Below are 27500 nucleotides of genomic sequence, written 5' to 3'. Positions count from 1 at the left end.
ACGGAAAGATCAAGGCTTCCCTGAGCCTGATTAAAGGGTTCCCTGAATTTAGATTCTCCAGTAGAGTGCAGAGAAAATGGCTAATGTCGTTTCACTAGAGGCAACAGATAAACCGATTGTAGTTCTACATACATTATGTGTTTCCTGAATAGAGGTGTGCCAAAGAGGCTTTGGGCTTTGCTCTACTGGCCAAAGATTACAAATATTTGGCGAAGACATCAGCGCATATTTTTCCTCCATTATCGGACTCGTATAGATTTTGTAAGTCATGCAAGTGCCACAGGCGTAGCTCTTGACAAGAAGACAGATGAAGTGGATTTAAAAAAACCGCTGAAGACAATCTCACTGGAATTAGCACCATATCCGGGTATGGAGTACTCTGAACTTTCCCCCTCGGGTAGGAGAATGGTGTTTGATGCACTTGTTATGACGCATATTTCGTGCCACTCCAGTCTGCATCCCCATTTGCTCCATGCATCTTTAAGATAAATGTTACAGTTTACCAATCCACTGAGGTGAACCAGTTTAACAGCGTCAACAGAGCCACTGAATTCAACTAGAAAGACTCCAAAGACGTTAAATCATTCGAAAAAACACACCGGAGCTGCATTTAACTTTCGCTAAGGACGATCTAAAGTAAAACGGGCAAAGAAAAACATTTGAGCTGGTTTCAATGAATTGCATAATGGTCAAAGCAAATAAACACAATTGATTTTTAGGACGATTAAATCCTAACTTGCAAGTAACAAAGTCGCTTTCAGCGAGTAAACTGTAATTTGCACGCTAGCATTACGATAGTAAGGCTATTTCGTAAATAAAGATTGTATTGCAAGCCGGGCATTTAGATCTGCATAATCTTAGTTGAACGTAATAAAACAATAGCCGGAATTTAAATAGAAAACAAGAGAAGTTCAAAGAGTTAATAAGACGAAATGTTCCCAGCAAGATCGTAACAAAATACTACCACCAGGTGCAACGAATGAGTTAAAACCTCTTTTAAAACGAAAATGGAAAGTTTCGGTCTTTAAACCTTTACGTCATCTTTCCCGATCCTATTTTATCTCCTTCGAGTTATGGAATATAGAAGAAGTCACTATACTACCGTTCGATTTGTAGGAAGAGTCTTGAAAAGAAGATTGAAAATGAGCGATAATGCTTGTACGCGCACGATGTCTTTGGTTGTGGGTTAGCGCGAATTTTAGAATTGGCCATTTTACGGTTCTTTGCTTAGTGAACTAGCCTATGAATGGCTTCAAGGCTGTCGGTGACCTTGTCTTGATACAGACCTCACTACTTTTATCATGTAAATTGTGTTGATGTAATGCTAAGTAGTCTTAATTAACATGAGAAAAGCACAAAGGTTTGTTATTTAACGTCGGAAGTTCCTTTACTCTCTAGAGAGTATTCTCCCAGGAAGCGGATGGTGCGCTCATTTTACCCCCCTCTTTCTATCAGTGCTCAGTTTTAATGGTATTTTAAGCTGCTTAGGCTACACTGAAAGGAAAGATCGAAGTCGAATCAAGGATGTGAGATCCGTGGATCGAGCTCGGGACCTGTTGCACCAAGGCCGCGCACTAACCGACTGTGACACCCTTGCTTCTTGGTCACCGGAAGCCTCTGTTCCATTCTTAGGCCAGGTAACTTAGCTGTAAAATAGTCTATTGTTCTCATTTCACAGCGAGAACTATTATGAGCTTGGAAAAAAATGGAAGGGGGATAAGCCATTGCGTTTGTGCATAGGAAAAGAGGTGGGTCAAGAAAAATCATGCTATAGAGTATTTTCACTCACGTGATCAGTAACCTTGTCTTTTTTTTCCACCAAAGCAAAAGAAAACGTTTGCATGATAATAGAGTTCAATTCCCGGAGGATTAGTTCAGGTACACCAACATGGCCGCCGTGACGTCACGTCAAAACACTGTATACATGTGTGATGCCAATATTTTCGAAACATCAATGTAGTCATCATATTTTTAATCGTCTTTGGAAGAGGATATCATCTAATGGTTGCTCGCAGTGGCTTCTCTTTCGGGAAGAGTAGGAGAAACTAACTACTCGCAGGTAAAAGCAACCCAGTCTTCCAAAATTTTCCGAGAGAGCTTGCACCTGCACCCACCTAGAATCTAAGGCTTTGTCAACGAGGGCCGTCAGCACTCACTTGCACCTCCCCAGCGCAAAAAACTGTCCAATAGACCCTGGAGTTGCAAGGGACATGAGGGGGTGGAGGGGGTGAGCCACTAAATTTTTTGCTTGGAAGGGCTACTTTAAGACCAGTCCCTGATAAGCTAATTCATTTCAGTTGGGCTCAAGACAAGAATAACGAGAATGAAGTGTAAAAAGGATGCCCATAATATTTCAGATTCTAAACAGAAAAATCAACTTACCAGAATCAGGGTTATTCCCATAAACGGATGTTGGTTTCTCCACAAAATACTTGGGACGAAAATACTTGGTGTCGTTATTAAACTCGCAAGTCTTATCAGCAAGATTGTAGTTGAGGCTTTGACAAGCTGGTTGCATGTTACAAGCGATGTAACAAGATGCCAAACGATCAGCAATGAATGAGTAATACGAGTGATCAACAAGAGCAAAACCGTATTCCGTTAGAGGTTGATAAGTACATGATTTAGCAGCTGATGCAAGGCCATAAAATGAAACGAAAGGGAAAAGGAAAGAAAAAGCTGCCACATATCCTAATCTACGATGTCTCTTCCAGAAGCCGCGCATAGCTGTAATTTCTTGCGAACTATGTAGCCAACTATTGACTTGATCCACTTTATATACTAGAGCACCTTTTATACTCTGCTATGCTAACCACCTACAGACTTCTCTTATCAATAATACTGCTCCATAAAGTATTGCAATACTAATTAATAATTCAGGATGGGAAAACAAAAGGAATATTTTATTTATCAATATACCTGATACAGATTCCTCTTCATTTACGAAAACGTTTCTTTCGATTTTCTCTTTTAAAATGTCTTCAATCACCAAAAATACCTAGTCTGCATGAACACTAAAATGCTGTATAATAATATTATACATTATATATTATATACTATATATATTACATAATATATATAAATATAATTAATATAAATATCCCAGATGAATAGCTAGAAGAAAAATTATAGGACTCGTATTACTCTCTCAATCTTTAAAAATACTATGAATAATAAATGTATTCATTTACCCTGACAAAACAAAGAGAATTTAAAGTGAATGATGGAAAAGACAAAATGGAATGAGAATGACTGCCATGTACCTCATCAGAGAATACGATTCTGCAAGTGGGATACTTGGAGAACTTTCGATAACGAGATTGTGACCACATTGAAAGCAATCAGCTATAGTTCACGTTATTTTTTTTTTGCAAGGAGAGGGAAGTAATTCAACTCATGAAGAAATCGAAAAACCATCATTGATCTATGAGATATTAACAACCCCAAATAGATTCATACTCGGGAAAATGGAACTTCATAATTAATTGACACGTTTGCAGTAGTGATGAATTCTAACCTAACATGAACGAAACTCTCACGCATCTACATCTACATCTACATGTTCCAGCACTCGGCAAAGTCCATTTTTTTGCTTATGGCTGTTTCTGCTTAGGTGGCCTCATACACTGTAAGCCTTTTTAGAAAAATCACTGCCAAGGCGGTCACATCTGCTGGAGAGAACAGGACAGCCACAACACCGGGGACTACATTCCCTTCTCTTATTGAATAGTGCGTGGGTTCATTAACGTCCCACAGGGAACTTATAAACATAGAAGGTATTTGTGAGGGCGAACCCGCGACCTCCCGCATGACAGCCCGATGCGCCACCAAGCCACCGGTGCACGGTATATTATTGCAAAAATTTAAAAAAATTCATTTCAGTTGTACAGTTGATCTGCTTGCCAAAAGCAAGTAAAGCTGAATAAATTTAGTTGTAATTAGGTGACCAAAAGGCATGATTGAATACGTGTTGAAGACGCACTCTCTTTATAAATAAAAGACGCGAATAATTATTAAAGAGGGAAAAACAGAAACCACAGGCTATGATTGCAATGGTAGTTGTTTATTAAGGGGCTATAAAAGCACTTAAAGATCTATAATTTTCGAAATATTGTAAATTTCCTCAAACGCATACTACAAGTTGTAGATAATGCCGTTTTTTGGCAAAATGTATTGTTATATTTGGAAAACGGTCCACTCAGTCCGAGTTTTTAGACGTTTTCTATTGTGGTCACGTGACATACCAAATATGGGCGTGGCTCGAAACATTTAAAGGAAATGTGAATCGAACAAACATGGTAAACTTTGATGCCCACTGGACTTCAGGAGCCAAAAAAAGAAAGGTTTTGAGATTTCCTTAGCAACAGACTTGTAGTTAAGTTTCTCCCCCCTTAATCTCAGGTGATTTTAATTAGCAAATCGTGGCCCAGAATGTGCTCGCGCGTACATTTGAACTTCGCTGTCGTAATTTTCCAGATTTTCATCTTTGTTGTATTTCCTTGCCGTGTTTGAGATTTTAGGCCAACCTTGCTGCTGTTTTTGGTGTTTTGAGTCTAGTTTCTTCACCGTTTTCGGTAATTATGAATCCCCTTTTATTGTATGTTCAGGATTACGAGGTTAGTTCATTAAATACTCGTAAATTTGGAGTCTGAGCCTACAGCTCGCTGAATACAATTCCCAACAGAGGAAATGCGGGAAAATCTTTCTTGAAGCCATTTTTATTCCCGTTCGAAGCTTCTGCACAAAATTTTTCGTCATCATTTTACGTGATATCATTGTCTTAGAAAATTTCCTTTTGTCTTTCAGTCAATCATAATCCAGAATTACGATGTGTAATTTGCACTGGTGTTACAGTTTTTGCACTGGTGTTACACTTTTTGCACTCGTGTTACACTTGGACTGCACTGCTCTCAGCCAATCAGAATCGAGTAATTTTTTCATGTATATTATTAATTATGTAAACATACTTATGACGCACGTTTTTGACGATTTTCAGAAGATTTCCGACCACTTTCCAAAGATTTCCGAAGATTTTCCAAAATTGTTCCGAAGGCCAGACGAACGATTCCGAATATTCTCCGAACATTTTCCGAAGATTGCCGAAGATTGCCGAAGATAAAAGAAGATTTCCGAGGAAGATCCGATGAGTACTTTCTATGAGAATATGTAGCTAAAGCAATGGTGATCATGTTATCTTCATGTGTGAATATATCATGTATCATTTCATAACGAGCTTAAAATCCCAAATGACGGGAGAATGCTCACAATCTATATGTATATTAGATTGTGCATCATAAACACATTTGAGAACAAAGCCTATCCATATAATCGATCTTTTTTACCTTTGAACGGCCACATTACATACCTCAAGCCGTCTTCTCTCTTGCTCTCGGTAAGCTTCCACTGCCTTCTCTTTGGCGGCTTTCTCATTAAAGTTTTTTAGTTGCCTTAGCAGCTCAAGATGTTGCTTTGTTTCCTTCGCTAGTTCCTGCAACAGTTTTTTTAATAAATGTGCGTTGTTAAGGTTACCGTATACCTTCAGATCGAAAATGTTCTTCAAATTTCGATTTTTCGGTTAAAGTAATGATCCAAATGAAATCTCTAAAGTAAAAAAGAAATTATTGAAAAAGATTAAATATTGGCGGAGAAATGGCAGTTTTACGTTTTGGCCGAAAGTAAAAATTACCCGTCTGATTGACATATTTAGCTCTGTTTTCTCGAATCAATTTTTTCACGTAAAGCGGACACTTTAAAGAGCTAAAACTCAAAGGGAATTTGTCCGATTGCCCCCAAATTTTGGCAGTGGCTAGATTAACATAGAAACAACAAAAACGTGTCTGCGAATTTCTTATTTCGAAATATTTTTTCTCTGAGAGCGATTTTTGTACAAACACTTCAGATTTTTTTATTACTATTTCGAAAACGTTCCATAACTTTTCACTGAAACTGAGTATAGCAAAACGCAGACACTAAGGAACAAATTAAATTAGCGAAAGACAAAATTCGCTTTGACTTGTACCTTTGGAAAGGTGATTCGGGCACCCGCATTTAGAGGTCGTGAAAAATTCGACAATTCATTTTTTTTCAAAATTGTTGGTATCGTTGGATAGCCAGCTCTATAAGCCTTAATTTGATATAGGGGTTTAGGTATCTACAGTCGAAACCGGACGCGCTACATCGCTTGGACGCGAGAGACCCCTGAAGGTATACGGTAACCTTAAAGGGATACTCCTTTGTCACGGAGACACAACTTTCAGTTGCAAAGAAGAGGACACAGAATGAAGGGCCTGAAAGATCTCTTTCAATTCTGCAACGATGTCACGATTGCTTATACGACACAGAGTCTGCATGGGGGTGCTGGAATCTCAGATATCAGCTTCGCAGTTAGGCGATTTTCGGCCATCAGAAAACCTACCTCAGCTCATTTCTTATCTGCCTGTAAATATTGCCGATCTTTGGTCTCGATGAAAACAAATGAACACGTCATTTCTCAGTTAACGGATAGTAGTTCGACCGATTTTTAGCTAATGGTCAAACGTTATCGAAATCCCTATAATTCGCGTTCACTCACTCCACCTACCACCCGACCCCCCATTACCGTGTACCTAATGTGCCTGAAAAAAAGAACAATGAAAAAGACAAAAACAGCAACCAAACCCGTTTAAAATAAATATTATAGAAAACTTAGAAAATAGTAAGGATTTCTCACGGGATGGAAGTCAAAGAATGCTGCAGCAATAGTATCTTTGCCACCAACTGCCCGTGCATCATAGTCCTCTTTAATGAGATGGTATACTCCAATAATGTCGTCAAAAGATAATTTGGATCCGTCTCTCCCCTGCAACTGCTGAAGGACTGGATCCAGGTGTTTCCTTCTAAGTTGCAAAAGAAGATCTTCGCAGCACTGTTTTGTTAACTTGGCATTTTCAGTCTGCCACTGCTTCAAATGTTTGTTTAATCCGGCCTACATGAACCAAGCATCAATACATAGAAAACATAAGAGCAAATTAAAACAAATTAAGTCACCATAGTAAGAGATTCAATACAGCGCTACTGAACCACTTTCACCAACAAATATAGCAGAAGAACTGGGTTAACACCATCATGCTTGTTACAGGTAACTAAGTTTCTAAAGCGAGATAAAAGCGATTAAAGGCAAGACAAGAAATCCACTATAAAACCTAGTAAAAGATCAACCAGATCTATGTTTTGTTGTTACTGTTTTTCTCACTTAATTTTCCGTAGCTATCTTCAGATTGAAACGTCCTGTTGTTCACTCTGAGGGTAAACAGAGGGCTTAATCTCCGAGAGCTTCAATAACAGACAAAATATCTCAAAACTGTGTCTCCTTTAGTTCTCTCATATGCCTTTCAACGGTGTTGGTAGAACTTCCAGTCGTTTCTGCCATAAACAGGGCTTCACTCTCTTCCAGTGCAGTGTTATGACACTTACGTAACTCATCATTGTCACAAGGTAGTTTTCCAGACAACAGTGACTTCATTAACTCGCCATACTTTTCTTGAGAAATTTGCTTGGCGTCTAAACATTTAGTTTGTACAAAGGTGTCCCAGGCCCTCTGTACATTTGGAATGGTACCAGGAGTGTTGATGGCATCAACGTACAAGGTAACCAAAGCAGCGAGACCTAAAATGCACCAAAAGTTTATAAAACTGAGGAGTCTCTGAGCGTACTAACTTCGTTATCCATTACAACCGGGTTTGTGGATAATTTGCTGTACAAAATTAGCAGACGACAAACAAACGAAACAAACCAATAGTCAAGCAAATAAGGAAAAAAATACCCAAAGTTTTGGCCTGCTCCATAAACTTGCAAAAAAAAATTAAATAATAATACTATTAATACTAATAATAATAAAAATAAGAATAATTATAGTAATTATAGTAATAATAATAGAAAACTGGAGAGAATCGTTAAATAATAATAATAATAATAATAATAATAATAATAATAATAATAATAATAATAACAATAATAATAATAATAACTCGACCAGCATGTCGCCAATATAACGTTACGCTAGCTCAGAAGTATATCACAGGCAAAGTTTTTGATGAAGGTCAGGACTTATGCTTTCAAATCCTATTCAAATCTCTTGTTGTAAAACATCAAAGTTTTAGATTACTTCGTATTTAGAGCTGTTATGTCTGCTTAAAGGAGAATCAAGGCTATAAAATTGTTGTCCTTGATTTCAAAAACGCGAACTTCCAGAAACCAAGAGACAAGTTTCTAGATCCATAGAAAATCAAGTTGAGGTACCCAGTTAAAATAATGCATGTTTGCGAAGTGTTACTAGCAGTGGCCTTGGTACGTTTTATAGACGATTCCAAAACCAAGTGAAACGTACTGGCGAGTGTATAAATCTGAAGAGATGAAGTACCGGTAAATTATTTGCTGAGACTGTAAAATCCCGTCACTCATTGTTGCTCAGTGTCACCCAACCTCGTCCCCAGGGTCTGTCTTCTTCTCGCCCCCTCTCCTCCCACTGCTAATCATTTAGTACGCCTCAGGAGTTGGGACACACTTAACCAGAACGCCAAACCAATGTGTCTGTCTCTCGCTCAAGAGGGCGTGAGGAGGGGAGACCAACAGACCGGTCTCCTTGTTGCCGATTGTCGTGTGCATTGTCTGCATGGGAACAACCAACCTGCTTTACAAAGATCAATTTTCTCACTAAATGGTAAAATAACTCTGTTAGAAAATCTTCACCTTCGCCAGTTACAAACTCTCCATCAGTGCAGCTGTGTTTTGGGACCAAGGTGGATCTTACCAAACTCTTGAATTGCTCTAATCCACTTAAAAATTTGGACTGCAAAAGAGCTTTGTTTTTGTTCAGACTTCTCATTACTTCATCATCAGCAGAAGGAGGAGGTAATGTGAAGGCGTCAAAGCCAGGAAAGTATCGCAAGATGCTCTCAGCAACTTTCTGGTCCTCACGAACTCGAGCCATCGGTAAATTTTGATCTCTGAAAACCTGTGTAACCAATAATAAACAATAATAAAATGTAACAATAATGTCGCTACGGACAATGTACACAGTGACACAAATAGGAACAATGACTCTACCCCAACGATTATGTTTTCAATCCCTTTCGTTAGCCAAAGCGCTGCAGACAGCACAAGGAGACAGCTGCGAGCTCTTGGTTCAAAAATCGGTGTCCCGTGAACCAAAACCATGTTGGTTTTAAAAGGTAAGGTAAAGTCTGCGTTCGTGCCAAGTAGCCCATCAGGCCGGAGCTTATCCTAGTTTCTGTAGCATGAAGCGACTGGGAGTACTTCTACTTTCCCCTAGATGGGATGCTAGTCCATCGCAGGGTTACCCCCAGCAGTAAATTCGCCGGTACCCATTTATACACCTGGGTGGAGAGAGACACCGTGTCTTGCCCAAGAACACACCGCAATGACTCCGGCCAGGGCTCGAACACGGGCCGATCGACCCGGAGACGAGGGCACTAACCATGAGGCCACCGCTCCACCTCCCCTTGGTTTTAAAAATAGACACCTTTTCTGCGCATCAACGAATACACCAGCTCAAGATCTTCAATTGGCAAGCACTTGAAGCTACTACACGGAGCCCAGCAATCATCTATTGGACCGTTTGATCCATGAAATGTTACTTATAAAAGAACTAAAACCATCTCTCAGTGTACAGTCGGACTTGATCCGCTCGAAGTTTTTCACCGGTGCTTAACTAAAATATTTGCATAGCATCAAGCACAGTGGAATGCACATTATAGCGGAGCCCCGGCGACCCCAAGGGCCACCAAGCGGAGCCCTATACTGATATAGGAAAGAAAAGGAAACCCATGAGTTGATTTTCTCATGGTGATCATAGCTAGCGGTATTGTTTGTGGGCGTGTACGCACGACGACGGCGACGGAATTGCCCAAGATGGCGGCCAGGCCCCAGCTAATAGGCTGACAGAGACATGCAGCCTTGGTTTACTATGTACTTTTTTGGTATTGGATATTGACCAGCATCACGGGACCATATCGCAGGCTCAAGTTAGTGCTTATAAATATCAAGCAGTTATTTTGAAGTTGACCGCTGACCAGGTGCTGGTTTTCGATTAGATCGCGGGCTCATGTCAGCTCAACTTGTTGAAAGCAGGGCCGTGTTGTTCGGACGCCGGTCAACGCTAGTTAACCGAATTATAACTTTTTATTCTACACAAATGTTTTTCACTGCTTTTGTTTTGCCTATTTTGTGATTATTACATGTAAAACTCAAAACAGCAGACCAATCAATATTCAGAAAATCTACAATAATTCTCGCATATCCTGGATTAGCTTAATCGAGCTCTGAACAACCCGGCCTAGGAGCTCCGCTTTTAGGCTGACCTAAATCTTTATATTATATTCAAAAATCTTCAACCCTTATACAACTATGACACAAACATAAACGACCTCAATCTTGAGAATAAGCACTTAATGACTGGTCCAAAGGGAAACAGTGAGTTTTGTTTCCCCGAGACCTCAGTGTTCCCCGAGGCGAAGCCTTTTTCTAATGTTTAACTCGAGAATTCTGTCTTTGAGTTGACGAGGAACAGCATATTTTGTTCATGTTTTGTTGTAAACAACACAACTATTCCTACCTGACGACAGCGATCAAAGAGCGAGTTGTCGAACGCGGGTGGCTCATTTTTGGCGTCAAATTAAAAGCTTGGAGACACAAAATGTTCAAATATTCCCTTTGTTAATCTGATATACTTTTGCAGTTATAAATCCCTTTTCTTGAGCAATGAATGCGGCTTCTCTAGCGAGAAACGTTGCGCGACTTCAGTGGCTACAACAGCTCACAAATTTGCCGCGGTTTCAAGGTGCACGACATGATCACGTGCAAGTCGAAAGTTCAAGGTCAAGGTGTTGTTGCCCTAGGGCGTCATTGAGTTTTGTTCGCCCTAGGGCGTCATTGAGATTTGACCAATGGCACGTGACACGTTCTCCTCTAATCAGAAAACGTATTTGAGTTTGGAGGTATAACAATGATGTTTGATACATTGAAACGCTGATTAACTTTAATTCTAATTTTTCTTGTAAAATACTTCAACAAGCAAATCGTAATACGTATGGGTTATTGACCAAGCGTGAGGTCAAGATGACTGGATATTGGCCAAGTTCTTTTTTTGCGTGTTTATGGACCGAGACGAAGTCGAGGTCCATAAACACGCAAAAAAAGAACGAGGCCAATATCCAGTCATCTTGACCGAACAATCTTGGTCAATAAAGGATTTATTATATGACTTAAAACACCAAAAAATGATCTTTGATCTTGCGGGACCAAGCGAGAAATCCCGAGCGGGCAGTATCGCTCCATCTTGCCCGCTCGGGTAGCCAATCAGAGCGCGCGATTTGGTTCATCTTGCCCGCTCACGGAGCTAGTCATATAATAAGATATAATAATCAAACTGCTATTAATACTTCAATCAACCAGCTTTAAAAATGTAATAATTCAAGTCAGTTATTATGAGACTAATTAGTGAGTAAATAAATAACTGTGGTGAAAACACAATTCCAACGAATTTGAGACAAGAAACAATCTAGCTAAAAACGAAGCAATATCTTTTGACTTTCTGAAAATAATTGGCAGTTATTTCATGAGGGTCTGGAAGGGCATTTTCGGGATCCGGGATTTGACCAAAATACGGTGCGGGAATCGGGAAAACGATAAATATTTTGATGGTATCCGAATTTGACTGCTCCCCGGGAAGCGGGACTCGCCAAAATTTGGGCAAGGGATGCGGGATTTTTTTCGCCCGTCTGTCGGGAATTCGGGAAATAGTCACGACCCAAATGAACGTTCTAGCGGCCAAAGCCGAGCTGGTGTCTCCTTCCAAACCAAACTATAGAGTGTGCCTGGTTAATAGTTATCTAACAGTATTCTGTTTCAACCAGATACCAGAAAAGTTCACGTGGTGTAATAGCATACCAGTTATTGACTCGATGCTCAATTGACTCAATTGCTCAAGCTCTTCAGCTCTTCACAAGTTCACATTTATTGTAATCTCAGTGGGGGAATTTTTCAACAGCTTAACCGCTAGACGGCCCTTAGATATGGCAAATAGTGATGCCAGCCCTGCTACTGTCAGTAAGAGTTTTGGTCTCGTTTTATCTTATGGCCACAGTCGAAACTTCTAGTTCTAGTGCCAGTACCTCGGCGATCCACACAGAGAAATTCAATGTTCCACTAAGCGGTGACGAACACAATGGCCTGTTCAACTTCGTGAAGCACTAAAAATCTTCACTGGGTTCAAGAAATTGCTAACAGTAAAGGCCTCGGAGAAAACCCCGAGATCACGTTTGCCATATATCGTGCTCTTTCATCATAGTGAGCTGCAAAATGCCATTTCTTTTTTGAAGGAACCTTTAAAACACGCATAAATTCATAAGGGCCAATCTACACTTTACATGTATTAGTTTTTGTGGAAATAAGACTTTTTAATGGTTTTTTCTGGGAAAGAAAAACGGGATTCGGGATAGTGATGAAAAAAGTGTGGATACGGGATTCTCGTGGAAAAGGAGCCGGAATGCCGGATCAGGACCCCCCCTTCCAGACCCTCTTTCATGAGCCTTCTTTGAACACGATATGATAAACATAAAACGGGGCAGGCTGAGCCGAGTTTGTTATAATCACCTCGAACAGAACAAGGGCGAATGAAGCACATTTCAGTTTGATTTAAACATGGTGATGATATGAAAAGGTGGCCAATGAAATTTGTTACGCTATATTATTCACCTTCTTGAGTTGAATGAACCATGTCAGACGAGAAAGCGAGTGAAACAGGGATTTCTTTCGAAATATTCTATCTACTTAAAGTTGTCTACATTCTAGAAAATTGTGACAAATGGTCGAAGGGTTATTGGAAGATTCGAAGTAGAAGCTTTGCTGAAAATTTCACGCCCTGTTCACGTCAAAAGATTGTGTTGCCCAGAATCGATCGTGTTCCGAAGACCCAAATATAAGATAGCAAACTCTATTGGAACAGGGTGATAAGCTTAACAGGAAATCCAGCAGAAGTGGTGGACAAAAACTTTGTACCAACATCATTTAGCTTGCATTGCAAACTTCTATGCGACTGTTTTAAATATCTTCTTAAAAGAAATCATCTCTAACAACACCAAATGTCGAAAGCACATGTTGAAGTTCACTGATGAAATAAAGCTGATGGTGAAATTTTACCTGTGTAAATTGCACAATTTCTCTGAACTTTGAAATTTATTTCCTCGACATTGTTTTTGGTGTTGTTTCAGGCAAATATTCAGTTAGATTTTTAGCTGTTAGAAAATGCAAAAAGGAAGTAATATACATAAATTTTTTCTGCCGACAAGGCTTTTGTCAACTAAAAGTTGAAATTGCACGATTTCCTATGGGACTTTTTCTTAAATGTTAGCTAAAAATCTGTTTTCAGTAACTGAACGATAATGCGGACAGTTTCTGGATCTACGTGTAAATTTTGGTGCAGCTTTTAAGTTCATTGTGGCACTTTTGTGGCTTTTTTGTTTTTTCTTCGGATGGCGTTATCTATTACTTTCTGTATTTTCGAAGCAAAAAGCTTACCAAAACTTCAGTTTTCAGCCTTCTTTTCTAACAGCCTCTTCGCTACAGCCGAAAAATCTTAAACTAGCTGACAGTTGCCGCAATTGTTTTCGATATAAAGTTATACACAGGTATAATGAATGGTACCGTACCGAGACTCATTGAACCAATCAGAAAAGTAGAAATGCGTCATTTGAGGTTTACAATTAAAAGAACACCGGTTATTACCAGGTGTGGCGCTTTGATTCGAACAATCGTAGTTAATGAGACTATTCATCAATTCATAGATCTATATTTTCAAGAATGTATCGTTTGGTATACACATGTGACATTTGGAGGCTAACCTTCTTTAAGAAGTAGTCTTTGATGTCTCGGCAGTCAGGTGGAATAGACTGTGTCACATCCCTCAACAGCCAAATAAAGAAAGGAAATGTTTTGTGAAAGAACTCGGTTTCTTTTGCACCAACAGTCCGTCCTCCTGATCGAATCTGGATTCGCTGAGACAACTTCACAATAAAACTAAAGCCAGCGTTAAAGAGAACTAACACTCATCTGTATATGGGTTACAAGGGGGGGGGGGGGGGGGGTACTCCCTATAATGGCCTATATGGGGAGGCTCCGCCCGAAAGGGGTACCTTTTTCACGCTTCAGGTATATGAAAGGGAAGGATTTCACGAGTCGAAGTATTTGAAAGGGTAGGGAAATCTGTTATTCAGGTGTTGAAAGGGCCTTTCATTAAAATATTTCGAATTAGCACGCCTACGTTATGACTGTACTGTGTTAATTTATATGTGAAAGGGGTACTATTTTCGAATGAAAGGTATACGTAAGGTGTATCTTTTCTGCTTAAAATGGTATATAAAAGGGTAAGGGGTCGGATCTCGGGGCGGAGCCTGCCGTATTAATTTTTTTTAGTACCTCCCCCATCCCCCCGGGATGGGCTTCTTGTGTAACCGACTGACCAATACTGCATTTATCAAGGAATTTATAATATTGATACATAGATGTAAGCAAATTATCACAGGCGGCTTTCGACACACGTCTCTGAATTGAAAGAAAAACTTCGTGTCCCGAGCAGGTACCGAACCTGCGTCTCCCCTCATACTAGTCGGGAGTGAAATCCACTACACCATCGGAACAACTACGCTGGATACATGGCAACAGGCTTTTAGCTAGGATTTGAAACGTGGAAGTCCAAAATATGCTATAGGGTCCTGTACGGTCTGCTTAAATGAGCAATTTATAAAGCAACATATAAAAATATAAAACAATTTGCTGTTAAAAGGGGCCATTAACAGGAAGCTTGGACACCCACGTGGCTAAAAGCCTGCTTGGCAACTTACTATGGTGCGTAGGTCAAGCGTGGCCAGCCCAACGGACATTTTTTATTCCAGATATCTGTGAGTTCATGGCTAAATCCCCGAATCAAGAGTGCAGCGGCAGCAGTTGGAATTCACAACCTTGGAATGCAAAACTCGATCAGCCGCTCAATGCCCAAAGTGGTATTTGAGTTGGTCTATATATATTATGTTCGCAATGTAGAAAGGATACTCCAGTCCCTCCAAGTCACGCTTTGTCGGGACACCTTGAGAGTTGTAAATGAGCACCGAAGCCAGAAGGACGGTTAATGTAAATATCTGATTATCATCATGGCTTTCACTGTCTGCAGCATCAATTCCTTCGGAGTCCAGTAGCACTATTGTAAATTCCTGGCCTCTGGAATCCTGAAAATTAGTGAATGCCATAAGAGCCTTAAGGACTTGGCACAGTAACATGGGCTACTAGGTCTAAAAAAAAAACCTGAGATGGAACGTTTGAATTGCCCACCTTATATTTTTCAGGTACAATCCATAACCAGATTCCCATGGTCTCGGCCACCATTTCATGCTCAAGAGGGAAAACCTCAGGTTGGTTAAAGGCTTCGCTTAAGATGTAGGACTTTCCCTTTCTATACGGACCAGCGACGGATACCACGCACACACAGGACCTATTTCAGTAAAAGGAACAGAAATAGGAAGGTGACGATTGCTAATGATAAAGGTTCCCTTGCCTTTCGTTACATTGCGTTGCAATCCAATCTACTCAGCAGCTTATAATAATCTGGAGGGAGCAAATATTGTGTATCGACTTTTGCAGTTGTACTTTGCAATTAAACATAAACAAGGCATTAGTCAACTCACAGTGAACACTGGCAGTACCTTTATTCAAACGCCTTTTCAGTGGGATGTTCAGGGATGGGAGCTGAAGAGTGCCTAATAGCATAACCATGCTGCGCTTTAGCTCTTTGCAATATTATAGCAAATATCATCTTCTTTCAATCAGTGATTTGATTACTGTGGCGTAAATACCTTTCTCTTTCCTCAGCCTTTCAAGTGCTTCGTCGACCACGTAAAGTGATGAGCGTTTTTCCTTTGTTCGGACGCACTGAAAAGTTTCGGAATCCCATTGGCAGTTGTTTGGAAGACAAAGCGGAATGGCTCTTACTCCTTCACAGCCTGCTGGATTTGCAGTGACAGCCCCTGGATTTGCATTGACAGCCCCTGACAATGCATTTGGAGGAATATTCGACAAGCTTATATGACCCTTTTTTTTAATAAGTAGCTAAAATGCTTGCAAATATTAGGTATTTATCGACAAGGTTGCGCAAAGTAACTATATAGCTTGTCAGTTGTTAGCAATTAGCTATTTTTCTTTCCACGGGTAAATAATACCTATTAAGGGTTGTTTGAACATTAGACCGGTGATTGAGTTTAGCACATACTTTCTGAACTTTAAAGTTGTAATGGTACGCAAGTGCACGATGCAACTCAGGGTATTCTTGCATTTTGTACAGGTTGACAACATGCAGAGCGCCTGAGCATAATAATAGTCGTAGCAACTGGCATAGTAACAAGCTTAAGCATAGAAATTATTGCAGACAGCTATTGAGGGGTGACGTGGTGGTTCCTTGGTGGAGTATTCCTTAGATTTTATATCGGAAGTGACTCCATCCCGTCCAAATCCTAGCCCTATTTCAGCCTAAAACACATCGTTTGCCCATCAAATTTCAGACCTGAAAGACTGGCATGGAATCATGAAATCAAAGCCCCAAGTCATACTTTTGGCGTAATCCTTTTAACAAAACATCTCAATTTCTTTAAGAAATTTTACGCTGTACTAAACAAATAAACAAACAAACCACAGTAGCAGAATTGATAACTAAGGCTGAATCAGCTGTGCAAGTCAATCAGTGAAAGCTTATCTGGCAGACGAGGGCCATCAGGGTAATTTATGATGCTTATAAATTTCTTCCCTGTGATTTGGTTCTCCTATATTGCCTTTTTACAAGAGGGATTAATAGTTGGCACACGAACTCGGACAACCAACTGCGAGTTGGCATTCAGGGAATAACTCCAGGACTGTTTACATAGTTGCATTTCTGTTCGTAGTTAACTCTTTCCAACGTCACCGAACCCAACAAGTATAAGCATTCATAAGGCCCTTTCCAGTAAAGAAGCCCAATATTGCGGGATACAAATGACGTTAACAAACCTTTAGAAGAGTTTCGCAAAAGCCGAGTCTCTTCTCTGTCTGGTTGCTGTCTCTGTACATTCGCAGGTGACAACGAGCATGCTTTCGATAACAGTTCCTCATCTCGTCTCGGTTCATCACGTTGCATTCGAGATTCCTGTAGTGGAGGACGTATACGAGTTCCATCTTCAGTAAATTACCACATTTTTAGACCCCTGTAATCAATTGGGCGATGTTTAGTTCTGTTGTAACTGTCAACTACTAATATCCCATAGGGAATTTCAATCGCGCACCATGATGTTTCGGTTTCTATTTCTTCGTTTAGACAGTGTCGTAACTCCTTCAAACTAGCCCGGCATCCCTGTTTCATGCATTGACAGGAACAATCAAAACATCCACTGAACCTCTTGTTTACCCATAGAACAATTAAGCAAAACTACAAACACAGTTTGGAACATAATACAATAAGTTATTCTGTCCGCTTTTCTCTGTAAGCTGTAACATAACACAGCCCCTCCACAGGTAGGTAAAACTATTTTCAGAATTCTGCATAATAATTTTGATCGTTAAATTCAACTGCTGTATTATCCATAAAAATGGCGACTTATCATCGTGAGGAAAAAAAAAATCGTTTTTTAAAACATCATTAAAATATTTACATGATATTCAACTTGCTGCCTCTGTGCGTTGGCGATGTTCTGATAGCGAGAGCTCCAGCGCCCTGGCCAAGGCATCGTCGTCATTTTCCAACTGGTATTGCCGTCTCCACGACTCCTGATCGAGGGATGGTTGAGAACGACGCTATACGAGAACAGAGACTTGAAATAAACTGAGCAGATCAGAATAAATGATTAACAGTAAGCTGATCCTAACGGCAAGGAGAAATAAGATAAAACATAAAGAGTAAAATATATTTGCCCGATATTTCGGTTTGTAAGACAAACCTTCTACGGGGGCTAGTTTTTCTTCTAGCCCCCGTAGAAGGTTTGTCTTACAAACCGAAATATCGGGCAAATATATTTTACTCTTTATTTTTTATCTTATTTCTCCTTGCCGTTAGGATCAGCTTACTGTTAATCATTTAGTCTCAAAGAATTTTACTGATCCAGGTCTACACGAGATCCGACACTCCTCACTGGTTTGTTGTCGTGGCCTTGCCTTACTACATTTTTTTGCAGATCAGAATACACCATGCAAGTATTGCTGGATCACCACACCCAAAGGAATGAAGTTTTGATCTGTTTTGATGTGCGATCTGTTATTTACTTAAACCATTCCATCCTAGCCAGACCGTTAATCGATGTCTTAGAAGTATTTTTTGTAAAACAAAAAGCATTTCCAGACATGATGGATTGATGGTCCATTAACAGTTCTTTAATAGGTCACGAAAATCATGGCAGCTATATTTATACTCTCTTAGTAAAGCTAAGTTAATCATCAAGCAAACGTACCTCCATTACCTTCTCCAGTCAGAACTAAATGTAAACCTGAAAGCAGCCGTCCTCAATAGAAACCTAAACACGTAGAAGACAATTGAAAAAGAAATGTCAGTGGATTGTAAAAAGAGAAAAATATTAATTGGATGGGAGCGCTCAGACGGGACGCTTAAGGTCATTCCCCAGTATTGCATTGCGCATCCCTACTGCGCATAATTTCACGCGTGATTAGCGCGCGCACATTAAAAAATGGCGGCTTTTCCTTTGTGACTAGACTTCGCCATGGAGGTAAATCGTCATTTTCTCGAAAACGTGCACGGTGACCTATCATTTTTTTTTCTGTTATTTTGAATCGAGTAATAAATTTCTCTATATCAAATAAATATGGGCCAATTCTCAGTGTTGAGCAAGAAACTATTGTAGAAAACGTGAATTTAGCAAGTAATCATGGTGCTAACTATAAGGATTTATATGGTATAAACAAGGTGCTGTTGCTCCTAAACGAGCATGGGGACCCCTCATTTTTGTGTCCAAATTTAAGTCCCTATAATATAAAGAATCAATGAGTAAAGTTTGATTAAAATCTCAGTGCAGGTTCTATTTCAGTGGAATTACCTGAATGTCAACTGGACGTTTAGGGCAGACCCCAATCTCATTCCTCCCCCGTTAACGTCCACTTTTCTTTACCTCATTATTTACGTTTTAGACTTCCGACAACGGTATTGGGCACAGAGAACCCGGGAGAGAACCACGACTGCCTCCGGGTTCAAGGCCTGGAAATTAAAGGCCTCCATGTTTTCAAAAGACTTTATCAACAAGGTAATGTGCAAGGGACAAGGGCATTCCATTTCCTCCTTCCGAAAACTTCACGTATAATTTAATCTTTCTTCGCTCTTTTGTCGGCTTTAACTGCACGTGTCAAGGTCGCACGTGGGGGTGAAAACCTCCTGAATTTGTTGAGCGCTTTCCATTCGAGCACGCGTTTTAAACCCTCGTACATTTCTTCGCCAACATATGCAAAACAAAAGAGTACACCACGGTGGCATCTTTTTTTTTATTGGAATTAAGTGGCAGTCTCTCTAAAAGCGGTCCGCTGCATTTCGGGTCGGAAAAAAGTTTTCCCTCAACTATCTTGGGTCATAAGAAAATCCAAAGACTTTAGTTTTTGCAAATACGTCAAAATAATTTTTTTAGAGCTCAAAACAATCATAGCCAGAAAACGCATGAATTTGAGTGTTGCAAGGACAGAAACTTACCCAAATTGAAAAGCTCGCTGCTCAAAGTCCACTAAACGCAACAAAATGTTGTTATGATCCCTACATCAAGTGATCCTCCAAAGGTAAGAAATGCACGTTACTTTTGATATGTTTTGTTCTGAGGGATCCTGAAAATTTATCTGTTACCACCCGTTACATCGCTTTCTGAAAACCTGCTAAAATAGCTTGTCTTCTTTGCCATTTATTTCCCAAGTCCAGACCCAGCCGCTCAAAATTCCAACTGAATTCTGCTAAGCAAAGGTTAGGAAGCATAGAAATGTAAAAATACCTTGCGCTTTTTATCTTCCTTTCTTACAGCAACTTCGAACTTTCTGGGCTTTGAGCGATTCTCACACTCAATTAGTATTATATAGGTAATCATACGGTTTCGAGTTCAATTTGGAATTAATTTGCACGAGTGAGTTTTTCAAAAAGCTGAAATTGCACGAGCCGCTTCGGTGAGTGCAATTTCAGCTTTTTGAAAAACTCACAAGCGCAAAATTAATTCCAAATTGAACGAGAAAAACCGTATGATTACTTATTAATAATATAAACATGAAAAAATTTGCGCGGAGGATGTTTTGAACATTGATTCTTGCCACGCAAACTATTACAAGTTACTAAATATTTAACTTCGCTCATATATGGCATGGACATATGAATCCATACAAACTTACAAAGCGAAACCATGTTACCTTTCAGCTTCCAGGTGCCAAATAGAAGATAATAAACAAAATGGAAGGCAACTGAATCGAATGCATTGGTCCAGCACAAATTGTCGATTTCAGTGTTCATTGTAGAAGCCCTTCACACGTATGAAAAGCTGAATTTTACATGTTCAAAGTATTAGAACCTCAAATGCATGCAAATTCTGAATTACACGTATTTCGTTTTTAGAATCGTCAATAGAAAGAAAGCAGTGGATTTCAAAACATGAAAAAGTTTCACGACAAACGAAGTTTAACAAACAAGCCAAATTTGCATAACACGTTGGAGCCGTTACATTTCCCTGTGAAGTCCCCACGGCACGGTACACGGGAACAAAAAAGTCATCACTTTTAGCTACTTATGGCGTTAATAATTAATTAAGTAATTTGCATAATTGAGTGTGAGAATAGCTCAAAGCCCAGAAAGTCCGTAGTTGCTGTGAGAAAGGAAGATAAAAAGCGCAAGGTATTTTTACATTTCTATGCTTCCTGACCTTTGCTCGGCAGAATTCAGCCGGAGTTTTGAGCGGCTGGGTCTGGACTTGGGAAATAAACGGCAGCGAAGACAAGCTATTTTAGCAGTTTTCAGAAAGCGATATAACGGGTGGTAACAGATAAATTTTCAGGATCCCTCAGAACAAAATATATCAAAAGTAACGTGCATTTCTTACCTTTGGAGGATCACTTGATGTAGGGATCATAACAATTTTTTGTTGCGCTTGGTGGTCTTTGAGCAGCGAGCTTCTCAATTTGGGCAATTTTGTGTCCTTGCAACACTCAGATTTATGCGTTTTCCGGCTATGATTGTTTTGAGCTCTAAAAAAAAAATTGTTTTGACGTATTTGCAAAAACTAAAGTCCTTGAATTTACTTATGATCCAAGATAGTTCACTGAGAAAAGTTTGAGGGAAAACTTTTTTCCGACCCGAAATGCAGTGGACCGCTTTAAAGAGACTGCCACTCAAGAGCAATTCTCCAGGAAAGTGAAGCAAAGCTGGAAATGAAAATTTTTAACCCCCCCCCCCCTTTTCTTTTTGTGTGGAGGTAGGTTACCTGGGAGGATGAACAAAAACAGCCATATTTGCATCGGCAGGTGTGTCGTTGCCATGGTAACCGCCCTTGATCACGTCGGCCTGAGATCTATTCTTTGACCAAAAAATTCACTCCCAAGAAGTAAAAATTAACGAGTCTGGTTCTCGGGTGCATGGGAACCAATTCAAATGAAATTCATACAGATAGCAGAGGCACTCTTCTAGTTTATAAAATTTACCGTTAAAGTATTTTGGGTTTTATAATCAAAAAGACAATGCTCGTCCTACTATGTCGCTTGTCAGCCATTTTGACAAGCAGTTAAAACAAGCTCAACCATATTCGTAATTTCTCCGAAAGTACTCTTTCCCAAAAAAACAAATTAGTAGCAGAGCTTACATAAATATTGAAGTTTCTAAATATCATAAAATCTATTTGGGGAAAATTATATTCTGGCCATGGGTGTTGAAGACATCCGAGGCAAGTTGCAAAAAGTTGCAAAATTGGAAATTTTGAGGGTTCCAGTAAGGCCTACTCTGGGGCCTTAAGTCGCCGTAACTTAAGGCGACTTTGGGCGATTGAAGGCGACTTTAGGCGACTTAAGCAAAATTGGCAGAAAAAACATCGCGAGTTTGTGGAGTACAAAAATGCCCGTAAATTAAGTCGTTAGACTGTCCGCGTGAACAAAATCCGCGACAAAAGATCGGCTACTTTTAGAGACTCCTTGGATTTCAGGAACCACGAATGACCTGATTACAATTTGAGAGAGATTACCCTGGGAATAAGGCCTAGATGGAGGATTCACTTTCTTATTCGTTATCATCTTTGATGTAAACCTTCATTTACCGGGTGAAATTCAAAGAACACAGCAGCACAGACATCTTTAGCACCAGCAGCACGAGCTTTGTAGTCGTGTTCAATTCTGTTATATCCAGCTATAATGTCTTCGAACATTACTTTGGCACCTCCCTCTCCATGTAGCTGAGCAAGGACTGGGTCTAGATGTTCCTTCTTGAGTTGTTTCAGGAGACTGGTGCAGGATTCTCGTGTTAGCCTTTCATTTTCACTCTGCCACGAGGCCAACTTTTTGTCAAGAGCTTCCTGAAACATGTAAAAGAAACAAAATGCAGCAAAGGGATTATAAAGATCAAAGTCCTAGGGCTCCGTTTATATGAGTTTCAGTTTCATAGATAAAAGAGACGTGTGATTGCTTTCCATTTAATGAAATTTAAAATAAAATAAACAAAACAAAACCATCAAAATTAATTGCAATGGAATATATGTAATTGCAGTGCTCTCACCTCAAAATGAAAACAAACTGGACTGCTGTTTATTTACTGGTCCTTTGGACAGCTACCGTACATGTAAATAGCTGACGTTTTTAGAACTGATCCCATTTGTCATTTGTTTCCTAATTGTGCACGTGAGCAAAGGTGAAGGACTATGGCTAAAAACATCAGCTTGCAGCAACATCAACGTTTTAGATCATTGATTAATTAAGTGCAACATAATTAAGACTAAAGCCTGGCTCACACTAGCGACATAACGACATAAGGAAAAAAGTCAGTTTTATCTTTATGTCGTTATGGTCATGCTGTTATGTTGCTAATATGTCATTATGTCTACATGTTCAAACTACAAACATAACGTCTAGTTTACGTTGAAATAACGTTCTTTTTATGCCGTTCGCCGACGATATCGTTATGTCGTTATGTCGCTAGTGTGAACCAGGCTTAAACCAAGTTTCCGCACAACGGTTCTTATATATACAGCAGCTCATGGAGAATTTTTTGTTGCTTGTGGGCAGATCTCTCCCAAGTAATCTGTGCCGTTCAAATCATTCGTTCAAACGTGGCACATATTATTATTCGATGCTAAATATTCGTCTCTCCTTGTCCCAATCGCTGCTTACCGTCAGTTCTCTCAGATACTTTTCAGTTGTAACTGCAGATATTCCCATCGTCTCTGCCTCTAGTTGAGCAATACCTTGCTCAAGGGCGGCCTCGTGAGTCCTTCGAATTTCTTCGTTATCGCAAGGCAGCTGACCTGATAGCCTTGACGTCATGAGGGCGTCATAAGCCTTAAGAGCGGCGTTCGCAGCCTCAGAACATTTTGTCACTACAAACGTTTCCCAAGCTGTCTGGACATTAGGAATCACACCAGGAGTGTTGATAGCTTCCACATACAGCTGAACCAAGGCAGCCAGGCCTACAGATTGATATTAATTTCAGTATTGATTATTAGTACTTATTTAAGTAACTTATACCCTAGACCACCTCGGAAAATGGCTTAGACACTTGATCAGCATGGTAATAGTCATTATTAGTGGTTTTATTCTCAACTGAGTAAAGAGATCTGTGTTGTTTATACCATATTTATAGCATACATGTATGTCGGGTTTGCTGTATAGAAGAAACGTTAGAGGATGGCTTGAAATGCATGGTTAAATGTATTGGGTTTTGTTACTGATACAATTTTTACCATAAAGGAGCTAACGTTTTTGTGTGTTATCGAGCTAAAACTCTCGCAGCATATATATATCTCATATTAGTATAAATTTACAATGGTCTATTGTGAATCTGTGAATGTGATTGGCTCTTTCACTGTTTTCTATCTGCTGATAGACAACAGTTGTGAAATAACCAAAGAAAATCGTTCTCCTGTCTATTTTGACCAATCACGAAGCTTTTCACCAATCACGTGATGCTTGTTTCACACCTCAGAGCACATCGCGCGCAGTGTACCTTTGAATTGCCGATGTAAACACTTTTTTCCCTAAGCTTTACTTTACATTTTTATGTAATGAGACCACTACAATTTTATACTAAAACAATTAGACTACTCGTCCTCGTTTTCTACGAGTAATAGTCAACTCGGCGCTCATAGAAAACTCTTGCTCGTAGTCTAACTGTTAATTAAAAGCCCGTGAAGCAAACCACATAGCATTATTTCACAACGTAAGCTCTACCTTCACCGGTGACTATTTCTCCATCGTTAAAGCTGTGTTTAGGAATCAGGATGGTTCGCAGTAGTTCCTTAAATTTCTCTATTCCAGAGAGAAATTCAGGATTGATCTGGCTTTTGTTCCTGTTGATGTTTTTTAGCACTTCTTCATTAACTGTGGGCGGAGGAAGTTTAAAGGCGAGAAATCCAGGAAAGAAACGCAAAATGCTTTCAGCTACTTCCTGGTTCTGATCCACGCGTGACGAACCTTGATCTTTAAACACCTTTTAAAAACGCAAAAGACACAATCGTGAACAAAAACTGAGTATTTAACACTGAAATTTCATAGCAAGAAACTCTCTAACGCGAAAAAGCTCGAGTAGTTTCAGCTTGATTCATGTCCATTGCTGGACGTAAGTATGCAACTCTCTTAAATAAAACGTAGTTTGAAGTGAAAACAAACAAACAAACGATGGTAATTAAGCTGACAGCGTTTGCTATGTTTATGAGCAGTTGTTGAGTATGAGCTAAAATGGCTTCTGAAAACAAACAAGATCCAAAGTTGATAGATTGTTTCGCGAAAATTAGTTTTTTCCTGTTTTTTTTTCTTCCCTTTAATTTTCAAGTCATTCGAGAATCAACTGAAGCTTAAAATTACATAAGCTACTTATTTTGATGTGAACGCTGATTCCAAGGTCTTTATGAAATAAACATTTCTTACGAGGACTTTTACAACGACAACACGTACTGACTACAGAAGCAATATTAACAACAAAACAGAATGATGCAGACTTAAGTTGTAACGTACCCTTGTCAAGAAGTACTCCTTAATGTCCTTGCAGTCAGGTGGAATGGATTGCGTTACATCCCTGAGAAGCCAAACAAAGAATGGAAAGGTTTTATGGAAGAACTCTGTGTCTTCTTGTCGACCACGCATGCTCCCTTCCCCATTGTTCTAGCGAAGCTTTTTTCGCTGAAATAACTTTACAATGAAACTGTAAAAATCGTTAAGAAATTTTTGTTCTTCTATTTCCTAACTTCTATCATTCAGTCGATTTTTCTTTAAAAAGATTGTGGATTACATCTTGAAGCTCACATTAAGGGACTGGCCATTAAACACAATAAAAACACCCCAATGATAGCGAAGCACCTATGCGCTTGAGGCAAACGAGCGGAGCCCCATACCTTAGAAAATTAATTGGTAACTCATCAGGATCTAAAACATTTTGGTTTTCACGTGACTGTTCATACGTACGGCTGGATGCCCCCTTCATGTAAATCAATGTGAGATGTTACTCTGCAACAATCCATAGCTTGGATACGCGGGTTTACAGCGTACATTTTTGATATTGGGCATCCACGTTACGTTCAATTGACACCTGTCAAAACAAGGTATCCGCTGACCAACATCACGACCATATCGGGGGCTCATGTTTAGAGTTCATCGAAATCAGGTGTTTTTTGAAGTTGCCCGCTGCCCAGGTAGAGGTTTTCGATTGGATCGCAGGTTCAAGCCTGGCTAACTTATTCAGTGGCCGGTACTGGCGTCTCACCTAACCGCGTGTGATTGGTTGAAAACTTGCAAGGACAACGCAGCACCGAAATGGGCTCCTTAGGTTCCTCAAGCATGCTTCAAATTTCATGACCTGCTCACAACTTTACGACACTGTATCGCCGCTAATCTTTTACTTATTGCCGTTTGCACAGCTCAGACAACTTTTATTGCGCACTACATTATCTCTACGAGTTATTGCATATAAAAGCGAGCTTTAATGTAGACGATAAAGGCAGGTAAATGTTTCTAATCACTCAAAGTGGTCGGTTTGTGAGTTACTGTGAGATGAAACCATTGTTTGAAAAAGTTTTGAGTTTGAAAAAAGATAATATGACTAAATTCTTTGACGTTTCCTTTGTTCGATACTTTGGAAAACTTCACTTTCATACACTGAATGAACTTCTTTAGTTTCTAAAAGGAATTTACGGCTTAAAAGTTGAAATATTCAAGTAACTCGCCGCAAACAAAATTCATTGCGTGCAGGTATCTTTGGCAATTCTTCGTGCGTACTAGGATTTTACATTTTAATCAAAAGAAGTGTCGCGTTTCTTTTTTCGTTTACTATTCTCAAAGAATGGTTAAATCGTGATACAAAACTAAATACGATTTCGAGACTGCAAATATATACCGCAGTATATTGGCGGCTAGCTCTCGTACGCTTGGCTAGGTCTATATATTAACCTAGTTATTAACACCATAGGCTAAGATTTTGGCACTTTTATAAACAGCTTTTAACTCAGCTTGTATAGAGCTTAAAAATTAAAGTAATTTCTTATATGGACAGACATGAATTGACGTTTTAAAGCAGCTTAGTTTTACTGCGATATATTACGCATAAAGGAGCTGAAATAAATAAGGGGATTTAGCGTAGGCTTGTTTTCACTAGCGACCGAGTGAGCTGTAGTAGTCGGGGTCGTTATCAGCTAGAGGGGCAGAGTGATACGATCTGGTGAAAATCAAACTGACGGAGTCGGAAGCAGAACACCCATTCCGCTCATGACTGATGATCTACTTGATAACTACTATGTCGCAGTCGGAAGCAGAAGCGTGAGAATAAACCAGTCACTTAGCCGGATTCCAGGCTTTGTGATTGGTTGGTTCTTACGCTTCTGCCTCCATCTCCGACAATCTAGTTTTCATTGGATCATAAGCGACCGAGGTCGTAAACGGAATCGGAAGAAATGGGAACGCTCTGATTCATCCAACTCCCATTCCGTCGAGCTCATAACTCCACACATTACTCCGATTTTCGATTTTCACTAGGCCGAGAGCTCTCTTACGACTCCGACAACGACTCCGTCGCTAGTGAAAACTAGCCTAGAATGCAGTCTTACTTTTTTGGACACAATTGTCTGTTTCTTATAACACCAGATTTATCTGCGCCAGTCCGTTCATCTATTCCACTTACAGAAAATAAACCTATTTACACTTTAGAAACTAAAACAGCCTCGTGCCATGCAGCAGATACTACATAAATAAGAATCCTGTCCAAGCTGACCCTACGTTGTTAT

The 27500-nt window shown here is 39.7% G+C and overlaps 2 pseudogenes; both read right to left on the bottom strand.

Annotated features, from left to right (window-relative positions):
* Nucleotides 1-2973: 2973 nt before the first annotated feature.
* On the bottom strand, nucleotides 2974-22413 carry LOC138057215 (guanylate-binding protein 6-like; annotated as a pseudogene).
* LOC138057214 (guanylate-binding protein 6-like) overlaps nucleotides 20829-27500 on the bottom strand; it is a 21690-nt pseudogene continuing 15018 nt past the window's right edge.

This window comes from Montipora capricornis, chromosome 7, assembly GCF_036669925.1.
Source record: "Montipora capricornis isolate CH-2021 chromosome 7, ASM3666992v2, whole genome shotgun sequence".
Taxonomy (NCBI): domain Eukaryota; kingdom Metazoa; phylum Cnidaria; class Anthozoa; order Scleractinia; family Acroporidae; genus Montipora; species Montipora capricornis.
The sequence above is the reverse complement of the archived record's forward strand: the minus strand, read 5'-3'. Positions and strand labels throughout refer to the sequence as shown.